Source organism: Sander lucioperca, chromosome 1, assembly GCF_008315115.2.
Source record: "Sander lucioperca isolate FBNREF2018 chromosome 1, SLUC_FBN_1.2, whole genome shotgun sequence".
NCBI classification, from domain to species: Eukaryota; Metazoa; Chordata; class Actinopteri; order Perciformes; family Percidae; genus Sander; species Sander lucioperca.
The window spans coordinates 3,376,822-3,393,043 of record NC_050173.1 but is presented as its reverse complement, the minus strand read 5'-3'; the positions used below and the strand labels follow the sequence as shown (position 1 = coordinate 3,393,043).

Genomic DNA, 16,222 nt, shown 5'->3' with positions numbered 1-16,222 from the left:
AACAGTGTATTTTTTTTTTTTTTTACAGTGCACAGAGGAGCTGCCTCCAGCCCCTCCCCCTCGTGAAGTTGCGTGCACTTGTTCAGAGAGGCTATCGTTGCGTTAGCTAGTTGCTGGTGTTCTTGCCGTGGGATTAACTGTACTAATAAAACTGTTGAAACACGCCACGCTGCTGTGAAAGCTCCCCGAACGTCATTTATCAGAGTCTGGTTGTTACCCCTCTCAGTGGCAGCTCCTCCACTCCATATCTTTATAATGGAGCTAACCGCTAACCGGAGCTAACCGGAGCTAACCGCTAATTAGAGCTAGTTGCCAACCGAGCCTTCAGTTCTGCGTGTCTGTATCCATTAACTGCACTGCTGGAATCCTCAATTAGTGTACAATGGTAGTTGTAGGCCTAGAAGGCAATGCACTTTACTGGAGGCACACAACATAAACAATGTGCAGTAGGAAGTTACGGCTAGATTAACACTTCACTTTCCATGTCTATAATGCATTATAAACATACTTAGAATGTGTTAATAAGCTGCTCTGTATAAGTGCTCATAAATATTTATAATGCTTCATAACAATAATCATAAATTATAGAGCATTGTATAATGACTTACAGGCTCAGGTATCATAATACTTCATAATTGTTGGTCACTCAATGACATTATTTTTTGCAAAGACAGGGTTTTTCCTGCAAGTTTTGGCGCCAGCGCCAAAGGAAAATCACGAGCGCCAAAGTGTCTGATTGTCAGCAGCCAGCCTCCCTCTCATCAACAGCCACTATCTTTTACGCACGTGGCTGGCGAGATTTGACTGGATCTGAACGCTCTGCTGTGAAGCTAGTGCTAATTGGATCTCCGTTTGCAGAGTCAGGCTGTACCGGACTCTCCAGGTGATCATACTGCCCCGGGGGACTGGCGGCGCAGCGAGTAGCTGCAGCTGACCGACCCGGAGCTGGCCTTCCGCCGGAGCTCCGACTGCTGTCTGTCCGCGCGGCGGGCTGCGCTGCCGTCTGATGGCATCAGTATTGAATTTAGACAGTTTCATAACCGGTTTAAAAACACAACGTAGTCGCGTTAAATAGCAGTCCAATTCTGTGTTTTGGTACAGTTGTTTTTAACACCTGATGCGAGCGATATGGGAGTAGGCTACGGATGAAAACCACAGTTTCTGAAGGGTGGTGTTGCTGAATAAATAAAACTTTGGCTACATTGAAAGTGTATGTGCGGAGCGTATGTGCGGAGTGTATGTGCGAATGCACGCTTTAACTGGCTACACCAGCTGCGCAGACACTGTAGGATTGTGTGATTCACAGGCAAGACGGAAAGCTTTTGCTTTGGGATTGTTGAGTAAAGGATTGGATCAATTTCTGGATCAGCACAAAAAAGGGGGGAATTTAAATGATTATTAAAATGTAATAACAATAACTTTTAACAATAATTACTTCTTTCACCAGTAAATTGCTGTTAAAAGACAAAAACAGATGAGAAAAGGGTATTTTACAATAACTTTGAATGGCCCGTGAGGTTTACCAGTTTTAAGTTAACGCAACATCTGTGTTGTTTTTCAGACAACAGCAGTGACCATAGTGCTAGTTTGAGTCTTTTAGCTCATAGCTTTAGCGGCAGACTGTTGTACATCCCGCTGTTGGAATCCTCTACAGGTAAATACAGTCACACTGTTACAGCATTTAGCTATTAGCATGTTAACCGTGTTTAATCCAGTTACTACTGTAGCTAACGGTAGGCAAACATTACCTGCTGTGATACCGGGCTTTTAACGTGAACAGAAAATTGCGTTGCCTGTATCTTTGCACAGCAAACGCGTGTGTGTGGAAAGCGGTCGGACAACAGCTGAAATGTTGTGTTGCGCACAAAGTGTTTAAACCTTACGAAGACAACCAAATAAAATATTGATTTCTTTTAAAATAATATTTTTAGGGATGCACCAAAATGAAAATTCTTGGCCGAAACCGAAAACCGAAAAAGAGGAAACCAAGACCGAAAACCGAAAACCGAAACACCGAAAGAAATTATGCCAATTATTAGTACCATTGCATTTATGGCTATGACTGTTTACTAACTTTACTAAAATCAAGGCATTGCAATTGTATAAATTAATATTAAAGTTTCAAAGAATAAATCAATTACAAATTATGCAAATATTTATTTAGCACATTGCAACAATGCACAGTATAAAATAAAATCAGTCAGGAAAGCGGCCGTGATTACTTCTCCAATAAGCAAGAGGGTTATCACTTCTGGGGACTTCAGACAGATAACCATCTAGCTGTTGAGCGGTTGAGCTTGTCATCTGCCTGACATTTGAGAAAGATTTGAGAGTGTATTTAAATAGGGCCAGTACATAAATAAACAATTTTATCAAATTAAAAAAATATCTAGCAGAAATATGGCTACAATCTGATAGTCACATACAGTATATAATAGCCTAAGAACAGAATAGCTTACCTACTATTATTATTATTATTATTATTTGAGGCATTTTCTTGCAGGATTTCACTGAACATATCAGACAACGAGGGTGCATGCCCCTCATCTGGTGCAGAGAGACGAGTCTTTTTTTCTGCGCTCTGATCTCCTTCTCCTGCGCTGGGCGCTGCTCCGTGCGCTGTTCCGTCTCCGTCTCCACGCGGGTTCTCCACATCTATCGCGGCCTGGATCATTTCGCTTCGCTTCAGAGCTCGAATCTCCTATGGCGCCATTTTAATGCTACAAAGCGATCACCCCCTGTTAGCATTCCATTGACTGCCATTCATTTTGACGTCACTTTGACAGCGAATAACTTTACATCTGAAGTGTTTAAAGCAGCCATATTATGCTCATTTTCAGGTTCATAATTGTATTTTAAGGTTGTACCAGAATAGGTTTACATGGTTTAATTTTCAAAAAACACCATATTTTTGTTGTACTGCACCGCTCTCTCTCGCTGCTGCAGCTCCTCTTTTCACCTGAGGTGTGTCTCAAATCGCGCACTTCTGTACTTATACTAGCTATTTGAGTACACTCAATCTGTCACTCGTCGAAGTGTGGTAAATGCAGTGCACTACAAGTACCCGGATGGTGCACTCATAACGGTCAAAAAGTTGAGTGTGGATCGATGGACACTTTCCACCCTCAACGGTCGCCATCTTGGCGACGTAGCGGAAGGGGCGGAGCTAACAAAAGGTGAAAAACTTTCGATAATGGCGGCCGAATACGCGACAGCGAGACCCACGGAGTATTACAAATGTAAGTTGAACATTAGTCTTTTGCTATACTTGTATAACATATAAGCCACCTGTTTATGTATATTTGGTTAATTTTGGAGTCGGTGATGATTTTTGTACCGCGAATTATAACGTTAATTTGTACCGTAATTTGATGTGCTATCAAGCTAGCTTTCGCTAACCTTAGCAAGCTAACAGCGGCACAGTTTAACCAAAGAAGTTACGGGTACGTCTATAATCTTTGGTTTAACCACTGGCAAATAAGTTATAACCTAGCTAATGTTACATGTGTTGTGGTATACGGTTGTTTGTTGTGTTAAACTATCGTCCTCACTGTAGACAATTTTAGCGTTAGATGTGTGATCTTGTAGATATACATTAAGCTGCGAGCGTTAGTAGTAATGTTACAGTACTTTAATGTATGCTATGTTATAACGTATTAACAGTGCTGTTTGTGTCCTGACTTAAATAATCGTTAGGGACACAGACGTGGCCGTCAATGCTGCCAACTTGAGGGAAGTCCTCCTCTGCTGGAAGGCGAACGACCTGGGGGAGGAGAGAGGATTTCCCTGCTGGTATTGTGGACAGCACGGTGCACAGTGGCCCGGGGCATAGCAAAGGCTCTGGCTAAACCACGATAAGAGGTACCGCTGGCGAGCCAAAAGAGGAAGACAAGGGTCCCCAGCCATGGTCACACGCCGTGCCGAGGATGTACCGTTAAAGGATCCCCCTGGAGAGTCTGAAGTCCACCATCATATCACTTTCCCCATCAAAGTACAGGGCCAGCAATGAATAGAACAATGGGATATATTTAAATGTCTATTGGGTTGCCTCTGCTTTCACTCTTGTATTGTCACTGTAATTAATAGCTATTGCAATAAACACCCTTATATGAACATATAATGTGACTATTTTCTATGTATGTTCTTTGTCAGTTGGACACCATTTGAATTGCTCAGATTTTGCTAAAATAACTTTAAATGGCCATTTTGGGTTGTTTTTTACAATGAATTAAGAGCAAAAGTATGAATATCATCATACCGGTAAGTCTACGGTTGCATAAAACAGAGGGCAACAATAAAAACAATCACATTCATTTTGATGAACAAAGCAGAAATGTGTTTTTCACGAGTGACAACAGTGTTGGGAATGCTCTGCCTTGGGTACAATTCACAATTTCATAGAAGAAGAAGAAGAAGGAGGACTGAGATGTTGTGATGTCATTTCCTGTAAGTACATAAGGCAGTGCGCGATTTGAGACAACACTACCCCGTCAAATTTTACGCACTATGCAAGTAAGTACGTAGTGTACGAAGTGCACAGCAGTTAGTACACTAACGGAAGTGCGCGATTTGAGACACACTAATTGTCTCTGTTTTAGCTACAGAGTGAGACCTCTTTTCTTCTTCTTCTTCTTCTGTACTATCTTTGATTGCACTCATATGTGCAGTAGCTCAGATGTAGATCATGTAAGCTAGCTAGCTCCATAGACAGTAAAAGAAAGGCTGTTTCTATAACTTTGGTCAGTTACAAGGCAGGATTAGCTGGGAGACTTCTAAATGAGGGCGCACATGTAAGTAGTTCTTTTGTAGATTATGGTGAACTTGTGTGTGTTGTAGCAGTGCTTTGCTATTGAGAACGAGGTAGCATGCTAGCGTTAGCATGCTAGCGTTAGCATGCTAACGCTACGAGCTAATGGTTGCAGTTAGCCTGCTCGTTTCGGCTTGTGACGTCACAAGCCGTGCCGATTTTGAACAGCTCACCCAGAGACTGAAGGCAGGACACATTCAGAAACCGTATCTCACTCAAAACAGCATGGATGGATTTTTTTCAAAGTTTGTATGTGTGTGGAAGCACCAGAGACACAACATAACACCCCAAATCCCAGAAAAAGTGATTTTTTCATAATATGGGCACTTTAAAGACTTTATTTGTCCATTGTTTATTTCTAAAGAAACACAACAATGTATAAAAGGCTCCATTACCTTGTACCTCACGTTATGGCCCCGTAGTATACGTTTTTGTAAAAATAGGCTAACGATTGTGTCATAACCACACGACTTACTGTCGCATAGTAGAGGAATTACCTTATAGTACAGGAGAAGCTCGCAGGCAGTTTGGACTTACATTAGCTGTTTAAGTTTAATTACTTATGTTAACTAGCATTTTAGTTAGCAATAATTAGCCTGTGTCCATGTTATCTCCTTACATATACCTACGCTCTCCTTCTCTGCAAGATTGGGAATTATTGAGATTTCTCTTGGCACAGCTACCAGAAGACTTCCAACTTTCAGACACGTTGCTCACGTCACATTTACGTTGTTTCTCTCAGTTGGAGGCTGCGCAGTAACGCTCAGCGCTCACCGGAAAAGTGCTTCTAAAGGCCTTCACTGGTCTCCGTCCAGAGCAACGGGATCTGTTGGTCCATTCTTATATACAGTCTATGGGTTGCAGTATACTATGACAGGCCTCCAGGGTTCACTCTGCACTAGATGACCAAAGAGACTTCCTGCTGCATCCACAGTCCCAGGACAAAAAGGTTTAGTTCTCTAACCTTTTTTTTTTTACAACCATTATTTCAGATTAGTTTCTTTTGAACATTTATAGTGAATGTTATCAGTGAGAGCATACCAGCATGTGTTAACAGGGAGTTAATTATCATTATTAACGTACATTGCAGAGGAAGAAAAAAAAATCAATATCAATTAAAATAATTCTACCTCAGCTCAGCTGAAACCCTTGTGGTGGAGCTGGCAGAATGAGGTCATATTTCCACACACACACACACACACACACACACACACACACAATCTTTGGCACTGAGTAGGGCGAGTATGGCCACTCGCACTGAGGCACAATTATTAGCTTCTGTGACTGACAAGTCTTAACATGCTCGCTGAGCTTCTGTCATCAGAAACAAGGCCACTATTAATAATCGACCATTAACGTAGTCAGGACGTCACATGGGCTCCTACTTCTTTCGTGGGCTGCTGTCAATCTTTTTATAGAGTCGGGGACAGTAGAAACATTACTGGGGTCAGGGTGTTTTAGTTCACTGAAAGTGAATAACTCTGTATTTCAACCATAATATGGTAATGGTAGAATAATGTTCACTATGCCAAAATTGGGTCAAAAATGAATTTGGTCAAAAAAAATGGTGGATTGCATTTACAAACAATCCAGCAACTCTCTATAGTTGAACCAAGAGGGCATAATGATCAGATCAGATCACATTCCAGTGTGGCTCAGTCAGTGTTGACTAGGGATGTAACGATACACTCAACTCACGATTTGATTTTAAGTTCACGATATGAACAGAATCAACTGAGTGAAAAATATTCCTTTATTTATTTAAACTGTGCAAATCAACATATGTGTCCTCTTATCAAAAGTGCAACTGAAATAGTATTGTATCTTAAATAACAAAAATTAAACAAAAAATTATAGATTAAAGAAAGGCTTGTTTATTGCTAAGGTCATATGGTTACATTTAAATGATTTATTTAAAATGCGATAACAATAACTTATTTCATATTTGAACCATTTCACTGTGGGTTCCCAAAACATTACAATCTTCATATAAAGCCTGTGCAAAGACCGTCACACCATCACCATTCAATATGAAATCAGTTCATCAGTCAAACAACCACCTTCTTTACCACATACAAAACCAGAAATCTTCAACAGGGGGTCCGGGACACCTAGGGGGTCCTCCGAGTTACTGCAATGGGGCCACCAACATATAACATCAACCTGTCCAGGGACTGCGGGTGGAAATTAGCATTTTTTGCTATAACCTGGCACATGACATCTTTTCTTTTTTAGACTAATGTTTTTTTGTGCATTGTCCCTGATCAAATAAAGAAATAAACATAAACCAAATTATTGTTAATTTTTTTTAAAGTTTTATTAAAATGAAAATGTCTTAACATGAATCCAACAAATTATTATCAAAATAATATTTGCCTATTTGTGAAAAAAACATTAATGATAAAGGCTAACTGGCCTATAGGTACATATGTATACAGTTCATCCTAAGGACTCACTGTGTCACATGTATGTTTAACATTATAACATGATTAATAAAATCATGCCAACAACTATTGTTTTAATAGCTTAGTATTTTTTGCACTAAAAAGGTATAAAGGCTTTAGGCTGCCCACACGTTATTGTAGGCTAGGTTTAATATGCAACTTCATTTTATACAATATGTAGTAGGGGGTCCCTGCTCCATCTCTCTTTCAGTTAAGGGGTCCTTGGCTTGAAAAACGTTGAAGGCCCCTGTACAAAACGGATAACCAGATTACCACCAACCTGGTAAAATCATAACCAAATAAAATCAAATAAAATAAAAAAAAAAAAGAGGACTGACATGACAAACATATATACAGCCAGGCACGTAATAACACACACATACACTCATGCTCAGAGCAGTACATTTGAAGCTCCTGAGACCCAGCCCATTGACTTGTGTCCACTGTAGTGGACATTGGAGTTTCATCCCTCTCTTTGGAATCTTTTGTGCAAGTCTCTTAATTCCTGCTGTACTGTACAGAGGACATCCTGGGCTTTTCAGTGATATGTCATTTGATTGGCTGGGAGGCTGGGAACCGCCTCTATCTTTCAATCCAAAATGGACTACATAACAAGCACATTTTATGGAAAGATGAGAGGTGAGTCAAATATGTTTTGTCTATGGTTTTGTTTCTATGATAATCATATATTTTCTTGTTCATTAAAGGTGTTAGGAATCATATATTTAGTTCTGATAGCAACTAAATTATGTGTCTTTGGAAAAATTGGCTATTTTATGAATGTCAATTATAGTGTACATCAGGACTATATTCATGTAAATAATGACTCCACATTGTCGTAGTAAACAGAACTGAAGCAGAAAGAATTATTTATCAAATAGTTGAGAGAGATTCAGATTTGGAGTTGTCAGATGATGAGAGAGATGAGGATGAGTTTCAACCAGTGATAGAAGACAGTGATGAAGAAGAGGAAGACGATGCAGAAGGCTCAGCTGAAGGGACAGATGCAGACACAGACACAGATACAGACAGGGATGAGCAGGAAACTCGTCGCCCACTGTGGGCCAGGAGTAACATGTATGTTTGATGCAGTTCAACAATTTTAAATTCAACTGCATTGAGTATTTAAACTGTTATTACCTATCATTTATTATCATTTTTTCCATCATATCAGATTTGCACCTGGGTTACCTGGGCTTCCTTTGTGTCAAGATGATCCTACAACATGTGCAGACTGGAGTCCAATTGAATACTTAATAGTAAAGATATCCTCGCAAAATGCAAGGAAAAGGATTCAAAATGATAAATGTATCTATTTTGTAATCAAAATGTCTGTATTCTTGGATAATGATCACTCTACAGCCCAAAATGTATGTATTCTTGGTTAATAAAACTCTATAATCTGGTAAAATGTATATCTACCAAATGTGTCTCTTTTCGTACTCAAATGATCCTGTTGTCCACTACAGTGGACATGCTGTAAAATAAAAATTAAAAATTAAAATTAAAATGTGTAAATTGTGAGATTTTTTTTTAACCCTAAACAGGTATGGAATCACAAAAAATATGATTAGGAAAAAAATTATTTTCCTTGGTTCTCAGGAGGTTAACAAGTGACAAAGTAATGCAATCAACCATGGAGCACCTACACAGTCCACACCTCTGACTTATTTTATTATCCACTTCAGGTTATAGTGCCAAGCCACTGCTCTTCAGTGGCTTGGCACCACCAACTTATCCAAATGTGTGTCTAGTGTTTTCCTTTCCCACGCAAAGTGAAGTATAAAATATTGATGACCCATTTCTAACTTGGTACAGGAACATCACAGGATTTTGGTGGTTGCCAAGTGACTCCAGTGTTGGGTTCTTATCATGGTTTTGCGGTCACGGTTTTCAGTTCAGTTGGAAACAATTTGGTACAGAGCGGAGGAAGTGCCAATTTCAACATGTTTTAAATTATTAACTGGCAAAAATGTTAAATGTTTTCCTTAACAAAATTCTGGCTAAGAACAAAAGAAACATGAACACTTCTTCACTGTCAAATCGTTATTAAAAGACTACTGTAGGTTTTCAAAGTTACTGAGGGGAAATCTGAGGCAACGATGCTATCTGGAACACGGCCCTCACAACTGAATGACATGGTGTTCTTTTGACACACATTGAGATTTAGATACACTCACACCTAGCCCCACACAACTATTTAAATCAAACTACAACAAATTGTTAAGAAGACTTAACAAGATGGGCTGTTCTCCCAATTTCCCTACTTTGTAGAATAGAAGCAGTGAAAATAAATGTGCTGCCAAGGCTTTTGTATTTATTTCAGTCCTTGCCTGTATGGGTGTCCATGTCTTCTTTTACTCTGTTAGACAATCCCTCCAGGATTTAGCGACTGCCAAATGACCGCCCTGCCAACCTGTATACATTTTAACATTAATGTACGCTGTAATGTTTTTTCACTCTAAAGTCAGCGGCTGCTGTTTCAATCCTGTCGGCTCTCTGCAGCGGGCGGGGCTACTGCTCATACAGTTCCCCCCGCTACTGACGCGCACACACACAATCACACACGGTGGATGCAGGAAAAACCGGAGATGAGACAACACGATGACCTAAATTGAGGACAGCTACTCTCGTTATTGTAAGTGCAATGATAAGTTAAAGTCCAATAAGTACTTTATCAAACCGAATGTGTGTCCCAGGCCAGGTTAGGAAATTAACAATGTAAAGATCAACAAGCCACTGACAGATATGTTCGTATTTGATAAAAAAATAAATGATTATTTTTTGTCTTGCCATTTTCATATTATACCAACATTTGCAGCATCCTGAGCCTTTTTGGTAAGGTTACTAGGAAAACTCAGCCTAGAGTAATTTTATTGTCCCCAAAAGAAGTTTCCTTTTTATTTTTAAAGACCTATACAAAAAAAAAAAAAAAAAAATCGCAACTTTTTTGCAACTTTCACTGTCTCCCGCAACTTCATCGCAACAAACATACAAAAGACATCGCAACTTTTATCGCACTTTTTTTACAAAAGCTCCCGCAAAATCAGGCATTTTGGGCCGCAACAATCTATAAAAAAGGCCACGAAATCCTGGAGGGACTGGTTAGTTAAACGTATATCCAAGTCAGGGTTTCCCGCAGAAAATTTGTTAGTTAAGGTGGTAGGATTGGGGTTGCCATCTGCATCTAAAGTATTTATTTTAAATAATAATATATAATTCATAAATAACCAGCTTTTCAAAATAACAGTTGCAATGTGCAATTTTAAGATCAGTAAACTATTTAAAAAACATGTGCTATAACAGTGTTACTCGCATGGCTCCCATTATCTTCCGTGACACGCTCTCTTCCACTTCCACCAAAACAAACAGCTCTGAGATAACAGAGCTCAGCCCATAGCTTCACACACTCAAAGCAGATAGTATGCGTGAAATAAAAACAGGACACGTAATTTCACTGTGTGTAGTGTTTAACTACGCTAACTAATCGTGTGTTGTGAACCGCGTGTAGTGATAAAAAAAAAACAGCTGTGCTGGAACATTGAGAATCCACGCGCGAGAGGTGATGATAGTTCCAGTCACTTCGTCATGTATTCACTTCGTTGAAACAAGAGAAGAAAGCCTCACTGATGTGAAGAACAGGACAGAGATACATATATAAATGCTCTCTGCCTGCCATATGCCAACGCTCCGGTAAGTCCACTCACCCCATCTCTGCCCGGGCATGCTCCTGCTTCCCGCACAAACAACAACGCATGTGACGGTGAAATGGCGATTTATCCCTTTAAATGTGAATAAACGACAATTACACTCACCGCCAGCAAATGCTCTTTCCGTTGTGATTCATGGTGTCTTGACAACTCGCGGTTACCTTCTTTCCTACAGACTGTGTTGATGCGACTTCTACATTACAGCCACTCAAACAGGACAGAGTAACACGGCGGATATTTTTTTTTGGGCGCGTGTTAAGGCGGCCGCCTTAACTGCAAAGTGCTGCGGGAAACCCTGCAAGTTTGTTTGGCAAAATAAAAGACCTAGAGAAAGACTAAAAGTGTTGGACAGGGGACGTCTCCCTCTCTCGAATCTGAAACCTTATTATTGGGCAACTCAGCTTACTGCTGTGACGCTATTGGACAGATTGGGTCCAAACAGAACATAATTTAGTACAGGGGATTAGTTTGTCAATCCTACTTTTCTTAAAATAGAATTTCTGGAAAAAACTTAAAATAAAGAATGTATGGATTAGACACTTTGCGGGTATGAGCGCTTTCTCTATGATGAGCTATGCCAGTTGCTGGCAACATAGACTTCCTCCCATCAATGTGGGACAGTGGATTCAAACGGTGGGGACGTAATGGCCTGAGCATGATCAGCCAGCTCTTTGAGGGCAGTGAATAAAAATATTTTTCCGAAAAACAAAACCAGTTCGCACTAGCCTCGAAGGATCTGTTTCGATACTTTTAAATAAGGCATACATCCAAAGCCATATAGAGTGGGATAAGGTTGAAAGAGACCCGACGGATATTAAACAATACTTTGTTATGGTAATTGAAAAACATTTGCCAACTATTAATCCCATTTCACACATTTACAGGATGTCAACAGCCAACATATCAGATAACACAAAGGGAGCTAGAAAATGAATGTGATCACTGAGGACAGGAAGTGGGAGGAAACGTATGAACTGTCATAAAGGTATTATCTGTAATCTATGGAAGGAATTTTATTGGGGGAAAAAAAGAGATAAAATTATGACTGTAAATTGGAGGAAAGCACCTTCACCGACTCCAATGGACTCAGAGACTGAAACAAGGCTATGACAGCCAAACTATAACTGAAAGTGGATTTTTTTTCTACAAAGAGGGACTCCAGTTATGATATGCTATGCTGAACTCCAACATGTGATCAGATGCTCGTGGAAAAAAGGACAAAGAATGAAAATGGCAGCTGCGTTGAGTGAGTGATGTCAGTGAGTGATTGGTCGAGCAAGGAGGGAGACAGACTTAGTGTAGCGACTGTGTGAGGGAAAAGCAAGAGGAAAAAGAGACAGCAAAGACGATGTAAAGTGAGATAACAGTGAACAATAAAACACCAATTTACTTAAAGCTCCATTGTGTAATTTTTTGAGTTGATTCTTAGCAAAAAACCCTCAATGGGAGGGGCTAGAAAGTAATATTCAGTTGGTTGTCATATACAATTTCACCGTTAGATGGGAGAAAATCTTACACAATGTAGCTTTAAGACACACTGGCTTTATCTGTTGTTAGTTGTCAATGAAGTGAAGGCTGTTACAACGTGTAGACTGCAGTACACAAAGAGACTGGAGTGTCATGCACACAGTACACCTTTTTGTTTACTTAAATTGCAAAACTTTTGCAGTTATGTAATCGCACAGACATCGTGATTGCGATTAGATTAATCGTGCAGCCCTACTTCATAATAAACCGCCCCAGTGTTTCCTCTATGTTGATTTTGTAGTGGCGGCCCACCATGGCAAAATTTCTGCCGCCACGGTATCAGAAATAGAGCAGACGCACAATGTAGTCGCGGTTGCCTTTTAAATTATCTTGCCGACATAATGCTGGTTGCTGCTCACATTGCAATTTAACAACAAGTAGAACTATTCAGAGGTTATTGGGCTCGTGCAGTTTAACTCCACATACTGTTGTGTTAATGTAGTTTTTGTCAAAACGTTTGCTTTCTCCCAAGTCGACTATTAAACGAACAGCTCCACCAAAAACGTTATCGCAGTCGGCCCGTTCTAATTGGACAACGTTCAACTTGTCAGTTCTGTCAGCTCATCATCCTGATACCAAATATCTGGAAACATTAAAACGGTGAGTGAATTGAAAGTGAGTCAGTGTAATATAATATAAATTGGGAATAGTTTATAGATGTAGTCATAGATGTAATGATAGGAAATATATTGCCAGGTAATCACTAAACATTTTTCTTGGGGGGGGGGAGGGGGTTGTTGTTCAGACAAACCTGCCCCCACTGCTAAAATAAATCCTAAAGTTAACACTGCGCCCAATGCTTTAGTTCTGGATTGGATTGTCCTGTCTGAATCTGCATGGAGAGGCTGTTTAAACGCTGTGGGGAGAAGAGTTGCTGTTTCCTTCCCGACTATCTCCTCCTTTTCTGTCAACGGACACACTGACATGATGTCTCTGTAAATGTGCCATCATACTGGAAGTATTGCCGCTAGCCTAAAGCTACACGTGTTGCACAGGGCTTTCACACAGTAGCCACTTTATCCACCACTGTGTCTCGTAGTAGTCAGGTAACAGTACATCTGTAATGCTCTCGTACAGCAGACTGAGACTGACTGACAGCTGCACTCCACACCTCATCTGTGCAAACTGAGGTTTCACTATGACACAAGGCTTTTCCCCTCAATAACTATTTCAAGTTTTTTTCTTTCTGCACAAGCCTTTTTAACTGAAATCTGCGAGGCTAAAATGAACCGAACAGTTCAGATTTTTACAGTTCCATCCCTAATACTAATACTTCTTTACTCTTTTGCAACAAAAGAGGTATATATTCTGAAAACTATTAATAATGTTTAATGTAACACATACATACATGTCCAAAAGTCTATGAACAGCTGAACACAGCAGCCATTTTTGACAGCTTTGCTTGTGATTGCAACATCGGTTTGCTGCAGACTCTGCTCTTCCGGTTTCAGGCTTTTCTTCAGATTTTGGAACCTGGCTGCAGAGATTGGCTCCCATTCAGCCACAAGAGCATTAGTGAGGTCTAAGTTATAAGGTCTGGCTCGCAGTCGGCATTTCACTTCATCCCAACGTGTTGGATGGGGTTGAAGTCAGGACTCTGGGATGGCCAGTGGAATTTTTCCCACCAAACTTGAAAAAACATTTCTTTATGGACTCAGCATTGTGCACAAGTGCATTCTCATGTTCAAACAGTAAAGGGACGAACACACAATGTATATTATATTTTACTCGAGTTGATGATGACTCTGCTCGTTATCCATGAGTAATAAAAAATCTGCCAGTAAGGGAGACAGTATGAGCAATTTATTAAACACCTATTGAACAAGCAGAACATAAACTTGCAGACAGGCAACGTCTTTAAAAGAATAAGCTCGTATTTTTTTTTTTAAATGGAGTGTGTCGCAGCGCTCTCTCCACATGAAAAAATACATTACATCACTTCCTGCATACCTCACACGGTTCATCACGATCGGTTTTAACCAAATATTTTCAGCTAAAAACACAAAACCTCGAATCTGACAGCACACTTCTACCTCAGCCTACTGCACACAGACATAAGTACTTTTGCATATTCTGCAGAGACCTGTGTGCCATGCCATCAATCTCATTCAACATTTCACAAACTGAGGAAAGGGTCGTGACATGGGTCAGAGGTTATAAGAGGTCATAAATGATGAACCAATCAATCGGATCTGCTCCTATAGGCACCTTGGTGTTCATATGGACACCTTTGGCTGGAAGGCCCGTGTTGAAAGTGTGTACTCACAGTGAATCAGAGGGTTTATGTTATACAAGGCTGCATTACAGAGCATATTCATATGTCAGAAAGCATGGATATCTAAAAATGTCTCATTTAAAGCTTGCTTGTCAGGTGACTATCATGAAGGTTGTGGAGAGGAATAGAAACCAGTTTTTCCAGGCAAGCACAGAGAATATGGTCTGATCTGTCTTTATTCTCCATGCCAAGTATGAGCTCTTATCCTCTGGCAGAAGATATAGGATACCCCAATGTAAACTAAATATTTCTAAACTATAGGCCTAATTTGGACCTACCTCAATTAAATATAGGGTTGTGTATAGGTTGCTCTTGTCACTGTTTGTGAAAGATGAGCAATAGATTGTGGCTGTGTGATGTGCTTCAGTCCGGCTACATATCACTTTGTTTATGTTGTTTTGTATTGTAAGGCACCGTTCGATATTTATGGAATGGACCACCGGAGGGAAATAGGGGAGGGTTATGTCTTTTTATTCTTTGTTGATGGGAGGGTCATCCATTTGTTTTTGTCTAGGGGGGAGGGTCACCCAACTTTTGTATTCATGAGAACAGTAAAATTTCAAAGTGGCTTGTTTGGTGCATATTTATCCATGTAGCTCCATGTAGCTCTCTCAGTCTCGGTCCCTATTGCTAGAAGATGGGTCCCTCTCTGTTTAGTCAGCCAGATAATTTGAGCTGTAGCTTTATAGACCGTGGGATTTCCCAAACTGAATAAATCCCGCTCGCATATATAAACACAAAACTGCTTTGCTAGCTCCATCATGTTGTAACTAAGACATAATAAATAATGTTATTCATTAGCATGATTGCCGTACTGTTTAGTTCAAAAACATCCAAAACACCGTACGAAAACATGCCAGACGCAAGATTTTATTTTGAAAAGTCGAAGCTCGCAGACTGAACCAGCCGGGAGGGCATGCATGAGATGGGAGGTCTCCTGGCTGCAGCCATACACGATTCAAATATCCTTTCGGTCCCGGTGATTATTTGTGAAATTGTGCAAACGACAGCCTTTTCAAGGCATTTGAGAAGGAAGGAGTGGTAGCATGCAAGCTCCCAAACTGACGCTTGTCTGAGAAATGGAGTTTTGGATAATGTTCAGCTTCGGCAAGCTTACCTATGCTAAAATATACAATGACTGAGGAAGCCTAGTGACAAGTCCATAGCAACCAGTGTTGAATTTATCTCCCAGTGTCCTTTGTTGAATGGTCTCAATTAGAGATGCACCGATAGACCGGCCGGTGACCGGAATTGGCCGGTTTTCACGTGCTCGGCCATGACCGGCGACCGGCAGGTCAGTCTGACATATGCCGATTTCATGCCGGTCAATGCTACAATTAATGACGCGACAGCACAGTCTCTTTTTCCTTTCTCTCAACTTTTCCGCCGTGTGTCGCGCATACCCGCTCGCGGTGTGAAGCGCGTGTCCGTGCTATTCTCGCACATGTAGGGAACCTCG

At 40.4% G+C, this 16,222-nt stretch overlaps 1 protein-coding gene and 1 long non-coding RNA gene across 8 annotated transcripts in view; one reads left to right on the top strand and one right to left on the bottom strand.

The window, feature by feature from the left end:
* The window catches only part of LOC116056516 (glutamate receptor 2-like), a 103,663-nt gene that overhangs the window by 75,414 nt on the left and 12,027 nt on the right, over positions 1-16,222 (bottom strand). The window lies entirely within an intron of this gene.
* On the top strand, positions 108-14,737 carry LOC116056517. The gene is made up of 3 exons (XR_004106595.2): positions 108-118; positions 13,219-13,224; positions 14,622-14,737. It is a non-coding gene; the product is annotated as an uncharacterized LOC116056517 (long non-coding RNA).